Genomic DNA, 19,317 nt, shown 5'->3' with positions numbered 1-19,317 from the left:
TTATAATTTGTAAACTTCCCTTTATCAGTTCTGTCACTTATTTGTTCTGATACCATCCTTTCACTGTTCCCCCTTTCATTCCTTATAATTTCTATTCTAGTTATCGAAATGAAAAAATTACTTAAATAAATTTAATCTCTGAGAAACAATTTGGGTTTTTTCAGTAAACATCTCCTGTGTCTGCTCAAAGGACATTTTTTTCTTGTCTTTAGGTTCCAAATAGTCATTCTCAATAAATGAACTAAAATAAGCTAAATATGACATTTGGTAACAGAAAAAGTGACGTTTTTTACTTTTAGCATCTTTTAAATTATTTTTATGAAGCCATGGAATTTCATTTAGTAAAAAGATAAATAGGAGTGCCTCTCTGGTGGCACAAGGGGTTAAGTTGCAGCACTATGAAGCAATCTGCCACTGCAGCCACTGCAGCAGGAGTTCGATCCCTGACCAGGGAGGTGACCCACATGGCCCAGCAGACCTCTCCTGTCTCTGGCCTATACCCCAGTTCTTGTATACATAAATAAAGAAATCTTAAAAAAAAAAGATAAATAGTATTCAGTGGGCTAGAATAAATAGGTACTTAATATGCAGAAAGTAGGTTCACAACTGTTAGAATTTTGTGGTATTTGTTAAGTTCCCAAGTCAGTGACAGCTTTCTTCCCCTGTGCACCTCTAGAAAGGTAGAATAATCACTTCCAGGTAATTAAAGGAGAAAACTTTGCTAAATTTTCCTTTCAGTAAAATATTAAGATGGTTAGCTAGTGAGCTGAGCTTCATCATTTAAAGTGTTTTTGGAAGTGCTACATGCTTGCAGGCCATTTTAATCAATTTTAACTCTTAGAATAAATGAATATTCACCCGGGGAGGGGCAGGACAAGTCGTTGAAGTAACATTTCAACTGCTTGGGCATCTTGTCAGATGTAAGGTGACTTGGAAAATTAATCTTAACCGTCCACCTCGTCTGTTGGTACTTTAATGCTCTGAGCAGAGTGCTGAACCCACAATAAGCTTTGATTTGTGGAAAATTTCTTTGAAAGGAAAAGTTTGTCACTTGGGAGTTAGTTGAATTATAAACCATGATTGCACTGATAAATTTGTTTAAATGGAGTTTTATCAAATCCTCAGTTCTATTTAAAAGCATCTTACTGTACTGAACTTTAGTTTCCGTCTAACTGTTTATTCACACTATTTCTCCACTGAACTTTGAATTTTCTTGTGGATTTTATCTGTTTAGCGAACTTATAAATCTGCATGTGGTATTACAGTTTGCTAGCTTTTCCAGATTACATAGCAATATACCCCTTTCATATGAGGGTTAATGAGTAGCCAGGTTAGGCTCACCAGGTCATTGTTATACTAAAAGCTAGAAAGTTCACTGTCTGCCTTCCACTCCCTCCCATACTTTTTTCTTTCATAGTTTTATTTACTTGATATATTAAAGTAACTTTTTAAAATTAAGATTTTAGTTTTTAGAACAACATATGGTTTTTAATTTTACTTCCCTGAAGATTCTGATTCTATTTTATTGTTAATTTAAAATTATGATAATTAACATGAGCTGAGTAATGGTTTAATACAAGTAGATCTTGCTCCTTGGCTCAGCCTCTCTCCTTTTTTTGTACTCTTCTCCCCTCCACCGTTTTTCACCTGTACATTTGCATGTTTGACCTAGCAGAGTAATTGGGTCCACAGCAACATGGGCGTGCCTCCCTTAGAAACACTTAGTTTCATGTATGACTCATAAGCTGAAGCACAGACACCACTTCCCCAATCTACAGGAGCCATTTTAACAGCATAAAACTTGCCGGGTTGCTTTTAATTTTCAAGCCCATGGACAGTATCTAAAGAGAAAAACTATTTGCAGGTAACTTGTTATGATTTTGTGTGTTTCCTTCTGACTCTTTTCTGAGCTGATAATCGGAGGCTGGTTCTTACCTGTTGAAGAACATGGCTGAAAGTGTTCTTTAACTCTGAAAAAATGTGTGTAGTCAGTCACATGCCTGATTGCACTTAACTAATGGGGGTAACAAAGCATTCAAAATTCGGAAAGGTTGAGATCTTCTTGGTAAAGCAATTTTGTATTTTGTGTGATTTTTTTTTTTTTCTCTGTATGACTTGAAAGTAAAGACGCTTTTTTTTTTTTTAATAGCACAAAGCAAACTAGGTCAAATTTTAATTTCAAAAAATCTAGTTGTGTTTATGGTGGTAATCAGGAAGTTACAAAAATGTTAACTGTACTATTCATGTATGATATGAGTCTTAAGAAAAAAAATCTAGAAGCAATGACTTTGTTTAGGGATTTTAGTTAAGGGAAAGTTTTGGCATAACTCAGTGATAGGTGTTACTCATTGAATGTTCTATCCTTTTCATTTTTCTTTTAGTTAATGCAAATACAAAACTTAACATTTAATTCACACTTAGTTGTGAAAACTAAATAAAAGTTTAAGTAAAATGAGCGATCATTTTGGGTAATAAGTAAAAGTGATTAGTAAATAAAGAGGAGGAAAGACTGGAATGATTCATTCACTCTTAGGAAAAAAAAGTTTTATAATTCACTCTGAAACTTGTTCTAAGTAGCAACCATGGAAGCATAACTAGCTTCTAAGGAAATGTAGTGTTTCAATTTTGTGTAAAAAGGAAAAGTAAAGAGTACTGTCCTTCCTTCTGTACTGTTTTTAAAATTTGCTTGGTTTTGAATTAAGAAATAAAAGTAAAGAAAGATTGCTTTCTTTTTGGGAAAGAAAGACTGTTCACTCTTTTCCTAAAATACTTGTCGTCATTGAAATTGTTAGATTTTGGCAAGTGTACATTCTGGTGTACCTTGAAGTTCTAGGTACTCTGAGAAGCTAGATGCAGCAGTATTTTACTTAGGAAACTTATCTCTGAAATTAAAACTTGTAAATAAAATTTGAATACACAATGATTACAAATAAAGTTTTTGGAATAACCTTGCCAAGTCATCTATTAACGACTATAACGATACTTGGTTCTTTTGGAATTCACTGTTAGTAACTTCCTAAGTGCTTGAAGACCTGTCAGATGAAAGGAGTGATAGAAAGGCAGTCGGTTATTATTTCTTACTCTTTGAAAGGGTTGTTGACATTAACAGTCTCAATTTTGCGGTCTTACAAAAAAGTCACAGCAGACTTTTCTACCAATCTAGCTCTGAGCTGTTTGCTATCATCTTTGTTTGCTTTTTGCTGGGTTAGTCAGCCTTTGAGTAAGCTGAGGGGCTGTATTTACGTCTAGCCTGGTCTGTATGAAAAACTAATGAAATTCTTTTGCCCTTTTTGTGAGTTTTTAAAGACCATTGACCCATAAGAGTGAATCAGTGACATACAGATAATTAAATAATTAAGATTTTGTTTCTTAAAGAGAAATAGAAGAGCTTAGATTCTTGAAATTAAGACACTGGTGCAGTTTAAGTAAAATAAAAACTGCTCATATGTTCCAGGTTTTTATATTGTAAGGGAGACTGTGATAGGTCTTCAAGGAGAAGGGAGGGGGGGAAAAACATGAAAGCGAGGGAAGGCCAGTAAGATTTATTCAGTAGTCTCTTTTCCTTTCACAGTGGTGAATACAAGTTTAAACTAAATCATCAGAATTAAACATTGAATTGCCAATTTAAAGAACTTTAGTGCTGATATGGAAGATCTTCCAAGTCCCTCATTTTTGTAGGGAAAACAACAACAACAAATAGCAACCCAAAGAGATCCTGGGACTGGCTAAGGTTGTATAGTGCTTCCTGGCAGGACTTCCAGGCTGGAGATGTTCATGCTAGTCCACATTAACAAGTGATGCTTTGTTTGAAATGGTCTGTTTCCTTAAGAGTAAATGAAATTTTAATGAAATAGATTGGTGATAAAATGCAGCTAAAATAATTAGCCAATGATTTTGAAAATGCATCCAAACTAGCTTCTTTTTTCATCATGTGATAAGTAGACCATGTATTTATTTAATTTTTACAAGAAGCCATTTTTCACTATTAAGAATTTTTTCATAGTTGAAGTATTGTTTGTGGCATTGCCGAAAATGAGCCTGGGAGAGTTGGGAATTTACCTTGAACTTGTAGATACAAAGAGACTTATTTCTACTTTAATTTTATCTTCTGTTTCTTAGGAGGGCAAATACTATTTAATGTGATGCCTTGTATTAAAATGTGTGTGTGAGAGAGAAAAACTTTGTGTATGAATTTACAAAGTCGAGAGGTCTCTAAAACTTGAAGATTATGCTTATCTTGACTTTCTTTCCCATAATTAATAATCTCACTTGTTTCTCTTCTTTGAGAGTTTAGAATCTTCTGGGGAACATAAAATCCTCGTTAATTTTTTCATGTGTTTTCATTTGTTTGGTATCATTCTTTAGGTCAGAAATTTAGGTTTTTTAAAATTATCTTGCATATTACTGTGAATCTCATAAATTTCCGAGTCTTCTAATCCAATTCAATATCAGATCCTCTATAGTGTAGACAGCTGTCCTAAGCAACAAGAGGCACAGAAGCCTAGAAAACATGGACTGTAGCTTCACAAATTTAGGATCTTATTGAGGTAACACTTCTTGGTAACATAGATGAAATAAGTAAAGAATGGAATCAAATCACAGAGTAAATTTAGGTTCATACTGTTTGCCTAGAGGTGAAAGTTGACTGAGACTTAAAATAATCAGGAAAAGTTTATGGATTTTTAGGAATAGTGAGTATTAAAGAATGAATCACATCTACTTAAGTTTACTGCTTTCACCAATCAAAATAAGATTAAAAGCTACTTGAAATCAGAAATGTTTTATTCTGTTTATCTGGTTTTCAACCATTGACAAAGGTACTATGCACATATGAGTAGGCTGTTATTATTTGCTGCATTAAGCCCTTGGTTACTCAGTGGGGCAAGTCCAAGTCCTGCCAAAGTTAGGGCTGGCAAATCTTTTAAAAGGCCCTCAGCTTAAGTTCTGGTGTCTGCCCATTATAACTATCAAAGAAAAGAAATAGTACCCACCTGGTAGTATACCTTTAAAGCAGTAATTTTCAGTCTGTGGTGTAACAGTATCACCTGACTTCCACTCAGGCTCTGATGCATTAGGCCTAGGGTTTTGGCTTATCTGTCTGCATTGGTAATAAGTGCCCTAGAAGACTGTGATGCAGTTAACTTACAGGCACACTTTCAAAAAAAGAGATTAGTTTTAAAAGCTGTGAAGAACAATTAATCAGCTGTATAACAGTTTAATAGTTGAATTTTCAAGCAAAATGATATCTTAAGCATATAGCCTCTAGTAAAAAAGTGATTGGAGTAATTTATTATAAATGTTAGAATTTATTTAGCCTTCTCCCTACTTGTTATTGCTCTCTATTCCAATTTTTGCTGTGTTGTCTTTCAACTTTGTGAGGACTCCTCTCTCTTTTCTCTAATTCTGCCTTTCTCTTCCCCTCCCCAACACACTGCCATATTAACCACAATATATAATTAAACTAATTGTTTTGTTTTCAAATGTAATTAGCTTACTTTTTATCTCTTAGTGACCATCACTCTCCCAGTGTTAGTTTAATTTTTTTAGTTCCACTTGTTGCTTCACTGTGCTGCCCATCATTTCCGTATCCTTGGGTTTCTAGGAAAAGTAATTCCCTTCCTGATTTAGGGTAGCATTTACAGTCTGGAAATCATTCTCTGCTGAGAAATACACTATTGTTACTTGTAATTGAGCCTGGGTGGGAGCCTGTGTTTTCTTTCTTTTACCAGGTAATGCTCAGATGTGATTTTTCAAGTATCTTTGAAACTGATTGTATTTGTAGACTTGCCTACATTCCGTTACATCTAACCGGGGTGCAGGTGTTCGCAGACTCTTGTAGGAATGGGAAGAAGAATCCCCAAGTTCAATTGTCTGAAAATAATCATTGCTTCCATTAGTTGGCCAGAATATTTTGCTCCTTTGCTTAAGAGCTGCTTCATGTATGTATTGGAAATTACATTAGTAATATTGCTGAGTCACCTACAAGGATTAGGGCAGTTTTCAACTATTCAAACGCTTTCTCTCAGTGTGGAGAACCTAGTAAAGAAGTAGTTTTTTGGGGAGGGAGTCATCTCTAGTATGTCTTGTCACCTCTGTCTTTGGCCTGGATGCTATAGTAAAAATGACTGTTGATCCATATTACAAATGTCAAGGTACCCCACCCTTTACAAAAAATATAATGTGTACTCTTTGCTTTGTGGGTTGAGAGGGGGAAATTATGCGGTTGAACTTTGGTTGTATACAGATTAAGATGCAACAACTTTCAGTTACAAATATCTGAATCAACACCATCTTTGTCATCAGAAAACTCTCCCTCAACTTATCTTTTCATTTAGATTCTCAGTCCCCTATTAGAATTCAGAAATCTTCATTGCTGGGTAGTAGTCTGAGAGTGACAATATATAAAAAAGTCACAAGCACTATGAATGCTTTCTAGAGTTTGTGTAAGGGTTGATTTAATAATTTTTATATTAAAAAGTTATGAAAGTGATTATACATGTTTAAAATCTAGTGTTTAAATACAGTTTAATATTAACATAAAACATTTGAAGTATTGTTGCAGTGTTTGCATGTCATGGCAATGTAGGTTAAGAATGTCCCTTATTAGGGGCTCCCCTGGTGGCACAGGCAGTTGAGCGCAGCACTGTGAAGCTGTCCGCAGCCTCTGCAGTGCTGGTTCGATCCTGGCCGACTGGCGAGGGTCCCACATGGCGCTGCAGACCTCTCCTGTCTTGCCTGCTGCTCCCCTCAGCAGTGTATTTCGTCAGTCTACCTGTTCTGTTCCCCGCTCCATCTCTGGTGAATCCTCTCACCTTCCCACACTTCTGGCCTGTACCCTGGTTCTTGTATAAATAAATAAATAAATATTTAAAAAAAATGTCCCTTATGATAGAAGTCCCCCACTTCTGCCCAGGTTTTTATCTCCTTAAAAATAAGGTGAGGGTCTCCCTGGTGGCACAGTGGTTGAGCGCTGGCTTGCGAAGCTGCCCGCAGCCTCTGCAGCACTGGTTCGATCCCCGGCCACCAGGTGAGGGTCCCACATGGTGCGCAGACCTCTCTTGCTGCCCGCTGCTCCCCTCAGCAGTGTATTTCGTCAGTCTGTCTATTCTGCTCCCCGCTCTGGCTCTGGTGAGTCCTCTCACTCTCCTGCGCTTCTGACTGTACCCCAGTGCTTGTATAAATAAATAAATCTTATTAAAAAAAAGGCGAGCTTGTGGAAAAAAAGGAACTCTCCTGTACTGCTGGTGAGAGTGCAGACTGGTCCATCCACTATGGAGAGCTGTGTGGAGATTTCTTGACCTACTAAAGATAGAGCTTCCATATGATCCAGCAATTCCACTCCTAGGTATTTACCCAAATGACACAGAAACATTAATTCCAAAGGGCACCTGCACCCCTATGTTTATAGCAGCACTATTTATAATAGCTAAGCTATGGAAACAACCCAAATGCCCAAAAAATAGATGACTGGATCAAGAAGATGTGATACATATACACAATAGAATATTACTCAGCAATCAAAAAAGGTAAAACCATGCAATTTGCAGTAACATGGATGGAGCTAGAAGGGATCATGCTCGGTGAGATAAGTCAGAAAATACCAGATGGTCTCACTCATAGCAGGAATTTAGAAAACTAAATAAGGGACCAGGAAAAAGACTAATTAATACAAAGTAAAAATTAAAATCAACAAGCAACTATGGACTGGAGACACACTGTGGGCGAGGGAGGGGGTTGGGGGGGTAAAGAAAGGATTAGAGTCAAAATAAGGGGGGGGTGCAATTGTATGGGGAATATAACCAAAATGGTCATGCATACATTGTGCAAAAATTAAAAATGATGTAAGAATTATATAAAATAAAATATTTTAAAAAATTTAAAAAATAAGTACTATCTTCTGTGGAACATATACACAATGGAATATTAGCAATTAAAATGATAAACTCATGCCATTTGCAGCAACTCTTGCCATTCACAGCGAGAAGGAATTATGCTCAGTGAAATAAGGCAGAGGAAAAAGAAAAATAGCGGTTGGTTTCAGTTATAGCAGGAATATAGGCAAACCAAATAAGACATCAGTGTAAAAACAAAAATAGCAATACAAAACACAACAAAACAAAAACAGACAATTATAAACCAGACACATCCTGCAGGGGAGGAGGAGGGAGAAGAATCAGAGGGAGGGAAGGAGGAGCACAGGGGACTGAGGTGATGGTGCACGGGTGCATTGGTGAAGGAAACTCTATGGGGACTACACCTGAGGGGGTCGGGGGAAGCAAATATTGTTTAAAAATGAACAATGATGTAAAAAATAAATAATTAAAAAAAATAAGTACTATCTTCACTTTTTGGTACCTATATAGTTTTATGCCTTTGAACTTCATGTAAATGGTATCATGCCATATATATCTTATAATTACTCGCTTTCATTCAACTCTATGAAAGTTATCATAATTAATTTTAACTGCAGGATAGTATTCCATTGTCTGCATTTGTTATTTTTTTATTTATTTTCAATTTGGGATCAGTCTTGCACAGTTTTTGGGACATATGTGCAAGAGTGCTCTAAGGCAGTGTCATCACATTGACGTATGTGAAGAGTTTACAGAGAATATGCAGAAAATGGATAGTTTAAGATAATTTAGAATTTTTTTTTTTTTTTGATAATTTAGATTCTTCATTATCTTTCCTAGGAGCAAATGCCTGCCAGTACATTCAACATATTTTTATGTATATTGCGTTGGTGGGCAAAATCCTAAACACTAAACATTTTGACATTCTTGTCATTGATTGACTAGAGTTCAATTATTTCAAATACAATTTTAAATACAAATAAAAAATAGTTTTTAGGGCCTCCCCGGTGGCGCAGCGGTTGAGCGCTGGGTTGCGAAGCTGCCAGCAGCCTCTGCAGCGCCGGTTCGATCCCCGGCTGCTCCCCAGCCACCGGAGGAGGGTCCCACATGGCGCGCAGACCTCTCCTGCCGCCCGCTGCTCCCCTCAGCAGTGTACTTCGGTCCTTCTGCCTGCTCTGCTCCCCGCTCTGGCTCTGGTGAATTCTCTCACCCTCCCGCGCTTCTGACTGTACCCAGTGCATGTATAAACAAAACAAACAAATGAATAAATAAATAAATAAATAAAAACATGCCTCTATTAAAAAAAAAATAGTTTTTAATAGAATAGATACAATATGGTCCTAAATATAGCCATAAAACAGTACTACTATTAAGACATACCTGGTAGGGCCTCCCCGGTGGCGCAGCGGTTGAATGCTGGGTTGCAAAGCTGCCAGCAACTTCTGTAGTGCCGGTTCGATCCCCAGCTGCTCTCCGGCCTCCAGAGGAGGGTCCCACATGGCGCACAGACCTCTCCTGCCACCCGCTGCTCCCCTCAGCAGTGTATTTCATCACTCTGCCTGCTCTGCTCCCCGCTCTGGCTCTGGTGAATTCTCTCACCCTCCCGCGCTTCTGACTGTAACCAGTGCTTGTATAAATAAATAAATAAATCTTTAAAAAAAAAAAAAAAAAGACATACCTGGTAAAGGTATAAAAATATTGACACATGGATGACATCAATTGAATATAGAAGACAGAAAATGAGATTGGAGTGAGATATGTAAGAGACTTAAACAATACTTTTTTTCCCCCTTGACAATCTAACAGAAATTATGTAAAATGTTAATACAAAGTTGGATGATGGTTGTGTCAATTATTTTTCCTCTTTGGTTGAACCATTTTATACTAAATTTTACTATATAAGGGTAGTTTACTTTTATCCCATATTTATAAATAAATGAGAGCTAATGCTTACTTTGATGGGGAGTAGAAATTTATTTTTTAAAAGGAAATAAATACTGCATCAGTTAAGAGATGTTAATATTTCAAAGATAATTGCAAGCATGCTTTTGATGGATGAATGATAATTTCTAGTTGGGGTCCATTAACAAGTTGAACCTGTAGTTTGCTAGTTTAGTCTTTTGGATTATCTCACATTCAAATATTTTTCAAAAACATATTTCAGAACAGAGTCATATAACACAATTGATATAGTTTTAATTCATGTTAATAGTAAGTAACTAATACCCCAGCTTAGAATTTTGCATCTAGCCAAGTTTATTGACATAATCAGTATTTCATCTTGCCTTCTGATATAACTCATCTTGCTTCTTTAAAATTCTTGATTACAGTGATAGCAATTCCTACATCTTTATTGATTTATTTGTTATGAACTTGATACAAGATCTTTATGTAAGGTTTCTGAAATTTAAAACTATAACATAAGAATTGCTATAAAAAAGGAAAAATATAAAGAAACAAAATAAATGAACAAACAAAATAAATCTGAAGAAATCCCTCAGAGTCTGTCAACAGAATCGTAGTTGCCAGAGGGGAAAGGTGGTGGGACCTGAGAAGCCAGGACATGCTGTTGATTAGATGGTGGTGAACAGTAACTAGAAATTTGATTGTGGGTGGGGTGTGGTACATACATTTTACGAGGTGTGAAGCAATATCTGACAGACTTACACAGTGTTGAAAACTGGTCTTAACTTTGTAAAAAGCAAAAGAAAATATAGATCTTCTTCTTTTTATTATTATTTGTATTGTACAGCCCTTTAAAAAGGAAGGACTATACCTAGAAAATAAAGATTTTAATCCAGACCTTTGTTTTCTGTTCTGAGATAGTTTCCACATTGTATGTATAAGTAGTGGCAAGGACAAAGAAGAACAAATGAAAGAAGTTGTCACGGGATTTATTTATTTATTAAAGTCATTTATTTTCTTACTTCTGTGTTCATTTTGTACAGTATTTGATTTCTCTCCTCTTTTGTAGTCCCTGTAGTTCTCCCACCACCACAGCACCCAAGATCTTTCACCACGGTCTCATGTGCTCTTCCTTCCCTTGTTTTGACCTTTCTCCCTCTACCCCCTGTAGGCCTTAGGTCTGTGTCAGCTTGCAGGTTTTGTCTTTTTCTTGTCACAGGATTTAACAATTGAGATTCTTATATGTCAGGTTGTTCAGGGGTTTCCTAAATTATTTTATTATATTTTTCTCATCCTGTATAATCTATTATATTTAACAATTACTTATAGTCTGTTAGGCGTTATTCTTGACACTGGGAATAGAGCAGTGAGCAAAACATTCATAACAAAACTTTATAAATTACATATTTATCATATTAACTTTTATTTAAAATGTATTATGTAGTATTCTAAACTAATATTACCTTAATAAAAATGTAAATAAAATACATTATAGCATAATAAAGTGTGCACATAGTATATGTAAATTGCAGATAAATTAGGTTAGTGGACTACAAAATGCCCTATGTAGTCTACAGATATCTATATATGTATATATATATTTTTATTTTTAAGGTTTTTTTTAAAAAGATTTATTTATTTATTTATACAAGCACTGGACACAGTTAGAAGCGCAGGAGGGTGAGAGAATTCACCAGAGTCAGAGCAGGGAGCAGAACAGGCAGAGTGAGGAAGTACACTGCTGAGGGGAGCCGCGGGGGGCAGGAGAGGTCTGTGCACTGTGTGGGACCCTCTCCAGGCAGCCAGGGATTGAACCAGTGCTGCAGAGGCTGTGGGCAGCCTCGCAACCCAGCGCTCAACTGCTGTGCTACCGGGGAGGCCCAATTTTAAGTTTTTTTTTTAAAGATTTATTTATTTATGCATACAAGAACTGGGGTGTAAGCCAGAGGTACGCGGTGGGGGTGAGAGGATTCACTGGAGGGAATGGGAGCAGAACAGGTAGATCCACTGAAATACACTGCTGAGGGGAGTAGCGGGCGAGACAGGAGAGGTCTGCTGCGCCTTGTGGGTTGCTCCCTGGCTGGCCTGGTGCAGCGACTGGCAACAGCTTGATAGCACTGTTTTTAACCCTTCGCCACCAGGGATGTCCCCTGGAACTTATATTTTTAACAACTTTATTTACCAAAGGAAAAAATGTTAGTTTTCTTTCTGATATGGTAATAATCTTCTAAGAGAGGACCTTTACCATTTACTTGTGCCCTTCCAAGTTCCTACCACACTAAAATTTGGAAGAATATTAAATTGTTATATTTAATATTAAAATACTAAACTTGCTGCTAAATGAATGCAAGTTAAATGATATATCTTATTTTTTTTTTAAGATTTATTTATTTATTTATATAAGCACTGGGTATAGTCAGAAATGCGGGAGGGTAAGAGAATTCACCAGAGCCAGAGCGGGGAACAGAACAGGCAGACCGATGACATACACTGCTGAGGGGAGCAGTGGGCACGGCAGGAGAGGTCTGTCGCACCATGTGGGACCCTCAACCGCGGCCAGGGATCGAACCGGCACTGCAGAGGCTGCTGGCAGCTTCACAGCCCAGTGCTCAACCACTGCGCCACCAGGGGAGGCCCAATATATCTTATTTTTTTGCCATCATATTGACAAAAATTAAGGTTTGTGGGTTGTTGACAGTGCCATTAAATGTACGTGTGTATTCTGTTAGTAGCAGTGTATGCTGAAAAAGCCTTGAGGGCAAATGGGTCTGTATCAATCAAATGCTCCAAAAATGCACATATCTCTTAATACAGCTCTGGAACTCTAGCCTAAAGAAAATTTAAGGTTTGCAAAAATGATGTGCTGATTGAACCAGTGGTTGTAATAATGTACAGTTCTTAAACTGTATGCCCTTTCTTTCTTCTCAAACTTTTTATTTTCTTTATACCCTAAAATTTTTAAAAAATTTTTAAAATTTACTTTTTATTATTTTTTTAAATTTTATGTATTTTTTACGTCATTTTTCATTTTTGCACAATGTATGCATTTTCATCTTGGTTATAGTCCCCATCCAATTCCCATCCCCCCCTTGTTTTGATCCTTCTCCCTCTTCCCCCATACCCTAAAAATTGAGGCTCCCAAAAGAACTTTTGACCGTGTATAGATTAGTTATCAATATTTACCAGTATTATACATTATTTTATTTATTTAAAATTTTTTAAAGACTTTTTTTATTTATACAATAACTGGGGTATAGGCCAGAGGAGTGGGAGGGTAAGAGGACTCACCAGAGACAGAGTGGGGAGCAGAACAGGCAGACAGATCGAAAGCACTGCTGACGGGAGGAGTGGACGAGGCAGGAGAGGTCTGCTGCGCCATGTGGGAATCTCCCTGGCTGGCCTGGAATTGAACCCTGTGTGGACAGTCCCACAGCACGCTGTGCTCAACCCGCTGCGCCACCGGCCAGGCCCCCAATATTGTAAATTGAAACAAAAAATGTTAAATATTAATACATTAAATTATTAAAAAATAATAAACCCATTATATCTTAACATACTACTTTTTGTTTTTGCTTTCCAAAACAAAAACTGTATGAGAGGAATGTCTTTTTATTCTTAAGCATAACAGAAGACAACTTATCAATATATTCTGTCTGCTGCTGCTTCATTAAATCTGTTGTAATATGTTGCTTTGATTGAACAATGTGAAGAAAATTTGACCTCATAGAGGTGTTTAGTTGGAAAAGGGGGTTGTATTTCAATATCCACTTCAGATAGTGGTGTGTGTTTTCTTTGATACTACATCAAAACTATAGCAAATTCTGTTTCCTTAAAGGCTAAGTAAAGGGACTCTGAAGCTCTAGCAATGAATTTTTTTTTTTTTGTCCACTATATATAACAGTGCATTAAATTTCATTCATTTGTCTTGCACTTTGAATGAATCTTTTATCTAAGCGAGATTTTGTAGTATCATTCCTTGGCCATTTATGTAATCCAGATGTTGACATAATATATTTTTAAAAATCACATTTTAAAATATCATACCAATCTCATCAGAAAAATTAACAGATTCAAAGTAGTGGATACAAATTTTCCAAAATTCTGGTTTTATTAGAAAGCTTGCTTTTTCTCATTGGTGACAAATGCTATTTTTTTCCTTGAAGCTATGGACCTGTTTATTTTAGGGGAAATATCTGCCAGACATCCAATTCTGAATAAGTAGTTATTTCATGTAAAAATGGTGCTCTGTTAAAGAAGCAGGTAGTTTAGTTCACAATTCAAATAATGATAGCATTAATGCTTTTCTTCAGGACAGCTGTTCTATTTTAGTATGCAATAGAAGTACACTAGGGCACACTGCCCATTTTGCACTCAGAAAGTGAAAGAGACATGTGTTTAATGGTTGAGATTTAAGAAAGTAGTTTTTACTCCTTAGAAAGGACACTTTAAGGTGAAACTACCCTATTAAAATGTGCCTACTGGTAAAGAATACAAAGAATACCGGGGTCTAGTGGCACAACCTTGATTCATGGTAAGGCAAGCAGAGTTTTATCTGCCTTTGCACTGGCAGTGCAAATGTTAACACAGTGAAAAAGGTAAATAATACTTTAGTATTTCTATGAAAATAATTTTGACCTCATGAATAACTTGAAAGAGTTTCTGGATCCTCTTTGAATCTGAGGATTATGTCTTGAGAATTGTTGTAATAGTGCTGCAGTGTATGAAATATTCCAAATGTCCAAAAATAGGAATTGGCTAAGTAAATGATAATACTTCCACACCATTATGTGGTAAAATATAATTATATTAAAGTTTATGTTAAATATTAGCTTACTTTATAACATTTTTCTATTTTTGGTGCTTCTCTAATGAGGAAACCAACATTTCTTAAAGTAAAAGTATCCATTCTGAACCTAGTATTTCTATTTAGTGATTAAGAAAAGATAATTGAAAAACAGAAGAAGGCAGTTACTATGTCAAGGCAGTTACTATGTCTCTTCTAGTGAACAGGTTTTTTGTGCAGTAACTTTAACTTGCACATTAGAGGGATTGGTGGTGGTATTAATCATTTTTATATACTTTATAGTGACAGGTTCTTTCAAAAGGTTGAATTTCTCAGCTGGCAATTTCTAATTAACATTTTCCTGTTAATTGGGAGAACTTTGAGTCACTTCCGAATGTATTAAAATAGTAAGTTTGTAAAACAAACTGAATGAGAGATTTTCTTTTGGTATTTTAGAACAAATATATGTCAATGGAAATCATCACTGCGGCACCTTTTAGGTGAGTTAGAGACTTGGGGTTAGACTCCTCAGGCTTCTTGCTAAGATCTCTACACTTGGCTTCCTTAAGGTGGACTATCTATGTCCCACAGAAGGTCAGAACACTTTGTGACAGGCATCATTGGAAATAGACTGCTTTGTGCATTCTAGATATTCTGTTAATAGAAACCTAATATTGTTTGTTCTATGCACTAAGTTTTAGAAAATGTTTAATGTTTAAAATCCCTTTCCAAATAACCTCTTGTGTTCATTCAAAATTTCTCATCTTAAAGAACATGTTAATTATGCTGGAAAAATATGTACAATATGATAATAAAGTTTGAAATATAACACATAATTATGCATAAAAATAATGTGAAGATTTTATATTTAAATTAGGATACTTAGCATAATTCTAATTATGTGCTCTTTCATTTGAGAGACAGTTTATAACAATTTGTATTTACAATCAGATTTCTTGTACAAATCATTTTGCTCAAAATGTTTTATGGTGTGAGATTTCTAAATTGGATGTTATATCTGATTCCCTCATTTTTGGGTCTGGGTCAGAGACAAACATATATTATTATCAGATAAATTACAACCCGTTAGTCTTGGGAGTAAACTGAAGAGAAGGTGTAGTAGTCATCTACACTCAGTAGAATAGAATAGTTGCAATCTTTGTTAGTGTACTTGATTGTTAAGAAGATGGTGGACATTTGATTCTCTGTAGGTGTTCTGAGACTGCTTGTGCCATTTGAGGTGATTCTGCAGAGCATCAGAGTCAGGGGCTATGGAAAGGAAATTAACACTTCCTTCCAGTTCAGGGAACACTTGCTTCCTAATATTAGGCAACTGAGGCAATACATTTACAAATAAGAGCTGAAAGATAATAAAGATATGTTAGGAAGGCACTAATAACTTATAATCTTAAATAGAATGAACTAGAATTCTATTGTTGAAAAATGTGGGGTAAAAATGAAATTGTATTCCAAGCCACTCATTTAAGAAATGCTACTTTAGGAGCATGGTATCGTGCTTGAAGCTGATTATTAAGTATATATTAAGTTCTGTTTAGGAAAAAGAGGTCATCAGAAGCTTGAGATGTGTTTATGTGCAGTAAAAATATTGAGTCATTTTGGACATTGACCTAGAGAGGAATAGCAGTAAGGCCTGGTGAAATTGTAGTTGTGGTGGTTTATAGCTTATGTAATAATTGACCAATATGTGTAGAGAAGGTGACTGCATTGTGCCCAAGTTTTTACAGAATATGAGGCATATGAGTAATGAATTGAGTGATTTTTAAGAATAATTAGCTTGGTAGGCAATTTGACGTAATGAAAAGTGAGAGCTTCTGTTTTCATTGTAATTAATTAGAAGTTTGCTTAAAATTACTTAAAATGGTTAAGAAGTCACCATTTGAGAATTTTTAAATAATGTAAGCCAAATTTTGGATACACGGGCAAGTGAGCAATATCATAGAGATAGTTTGTTTGGGAAGAATGCTGAGAAGAAAGATCTTTGACCAAAGATGAAAAAGGTAAATTAATTGCTCTGCTTTGTTTTGAGTTAGTTGAGTGAGTGTGTGTGGGGGGTGGGGGGGGCTCGTGTGGTAGTTATTTTTTTTGGGGGCAGGATTGTCATATGTCTAGGTGGTCAAGTGTTACTTATCCAACTAGTTGGGTAAAATAGTTTGAGGACTTGTTCTGTTGTTCAAACATTTGATTTTTTTCACTCAGTCATTGTGGTTTACAAGTCTTAATTTGTGAGGTGTTTAACTCCTTAGAACATGTCTTCAGAAAACTATAATAATGAGTCTTTTAGACCCACCCTCAAACTGCCTTTTGTTTACTCTGTATTCATAAATACTCTTCATTTTTCGTATGTTATGTTTCTGACACCATACTTTGATACATTTTTACATAAGCTATTGCACTATTTATAAAACCAAACATAAAGATGAAGCAGAAAGGGCAGGAAATACTTGACATTTGTATGCCATATCTTGTTCTCTGCTTCCTGTCAGTTAAACCACGATGAGAGGAACAGAGAGACAGATGTACAGTTTCTGCTTTAATTTCCCATTAGGGAGACCAGTTAAGTATAAAGCTTGTTTCATTAAACTTCTCTTGATTGTTGATTCTGGTTATGTTACAGGTTTGTTTTACATAATAGGTCTTGTATGGATTACAATTAGAGATGATTGACATTGGAAATATAACTTTTGTAATTTAATATTTGCTTTTGTGAAAATTTTATAGGCTACAGAAAGTTAGCATTCAAATTTGTGTATATGATACACAATCAATATGAAATGATAAGCTTATATTTACACCTCAGAATTTTAGTATTCAAGCATTAGTTTTTTTTTTGTGTTTTGGTGTATCAAAATTCTTTAAAACTTTTAAACATTTTATAGTTAAGTAAAATCTTCTCAGTCCAACTTTAAGGTGATGAAAGGAAGATCATACAGGTTTACCTTATCTAAGAAAATATATGTAGTGACTGGTAGAGCTAGGATTTGAATACAGGTCTTCTGATACTAGATTTTGTGTCCTTTTAGGGAAAAGATTGATTTCATTAAAGTATTATTTCACATGTTATTTAGTAATTTAAGTTTTAGATATACAACCTTTGCTCATTCTAGCTGAAATGACCACCACCTTTTCTCCTCACAGTCCCTCTTCTTGGATAATAATAGATGCTACTTAACGCCAAAGAAATGGCCCACATGTTATTTTCTTGTGGTTTTCTCAGTTTCTCACATATACTTACTCCTTTTGTAGTCCCTGTTCACTTGGTTTACTTGTTTATTTACACTGTTCAGTAGTTATCTGTTTGCAATTTTTTTTTTTCTGTAGGCAGTACATTCTTTAATTTTGTATATCCACTACTTAGAATCTGCTAGATTTTGTAAATGCTTGTGAAGGAAAAAAAATACATGCTTGGTGTTTATTTCTTCTTTCCAAAACCAACAGGGTGATTAAACAATTTAAATATGGCTCTTTTCTACAGTCTTCATGGTTTATTTGTAAGAAATTATAATTTTATTAAAAGATATCTTTCCTGCTTCTGCCTGCCTCTTCTTTGTTGGGACTATTGATTGAAATCAAGTATCTTAGTGAAAATATTAGTGTTTCCATCCTAATTAAAAGTGGTGGTTATGTATTAGTCTAATAGAAAATAGCTGAGAATGCCTTAGATATCTTAGGTTGCTGAGCATCAATAATCTTTTTGCTTTTGTCTTTAGATTAATCTGGAGAAAATGCCTCACTCTTCATTGTAATTCTCCTGGCTTCCTCCAGCATGGAAGGGATAATTCCTTTTACTGCTTCTTGCTACTCTGTATTTTTTTCTGTTCTTGTCTTTGTCTTGTGTACCTCCGTGATTTTTGGTTTGTAAATTGTGATCTTATCAACAGAGCAAGATTTTTTGCAAGTGGAACTTTAGTTTAAACCTGCCTTTTCTAGGAATGTATTATAAAGTTCATATATTAATAGTTTTTCCAGCTGATGATTGATGTAGGTTACAATCTTATTTTTAAAAATCAAATTCAGATAATCAAGTAAGAAAATTTAATATAGGTATCCAAATATGCTCCTTAAAGATTGAAAGAGAAATGATAAAACTAGGAATTTTGTTTTTAGGAGTTGCAAAAGAACCAACTTGGTAATTATTTAGCTTAAAACTTAATTTAGGCTAGAAATGTGGAAAATAGTTCATAGGACTGTTGAATATCCTTTTACATGTGAGATACCTTGTTTTTGTACCATTTGTTGATGGTGTTGGTATATTCTATGGTTGAATCCGAAAATATACGTGTGTGTATATATATCACTCTAAGGATTGTGTGTGAAGCCTAATCTACCTCCATTTTTTGCTGGCAAGTAAGTTCACCAGGCAAAATTCTATAAAATGAACATACAAAAATATTGATATTTCACCATTTTAATGAAGAATTTTAGTAAGTAAATTTTTTATTAACAGAAGAAAGCATCCTTTTATCTTATGGCCTAATCTGATTTTCAACACAGTCTATTCCTAATATTCTTTTAAATTATGTTAGTTGATGAAGACCACATAGAAAAAAATTTCTTTTGTGTTCAAGTAGCTTATAATTTTAAGGTATGGCACATAGTAAATGATTACAGAATAGTATGGTGGAATAAGCGTTGCATCCACTTTTGCTAAATCTTGTGTACTGTTGTGATAAACATTTGTTTTATTTGGTATATTGGGATTACCCACAGGAAAAAACTTTTAGCCATTGCTTCTCTCTGACTTTCCACCTTATCCAC

At 35.3% G+C, this 19,317-nt stretch overlaps 1 protein-coding gene across 3 annotated transcripts in view; it reads left to right on the top strand.

The window, feature by feature from the left end:
* ELF1 (E74 like ETS transcription factor 1) overlaps positions 1-19,317 on the top strand; it is an 81,812-nt gene that overhangs the window by 15,872 nt on the left and 46,623 nt on the right. Inside the window, exon 1 of one of the 3 annotated variants that reach the window (XM_054701416.1) lies at positions 1,569-1,864. The exons of the other annotated variants lie outside the window; for them this stretch is intronic. The gene's annotated coding sequence lies outside the window, so the exon portion shown is untranslated. Of the gene's footprint in view, positions 1-1,568; positions 1,865-19,317 lie in introns of those variants that run through there. 3 annotated transcript variants of the gene reach the window in all.

Source organism: Talpa occidentalis, unplaced genomic scaffold (assembly GCF_014898055.3).
Source record: "Talpa occidentalis isolate TD23 unplaced genomic scaffold, MPIMG_talOcc4v2.1 talOcc4.5, whole genome shotgun sequence".
Classification (NCBI taxonomy): Eukaryota; Metazoa; Chordata; class Mammalia; order Eulipotyphla; family Talpidae; genus Talpa; species Talpa occidentalis.
Note: the sequence above shows the minus strand (reverse complement) of the source record. Positions and strands in the feature narration are given on the sequence as shown.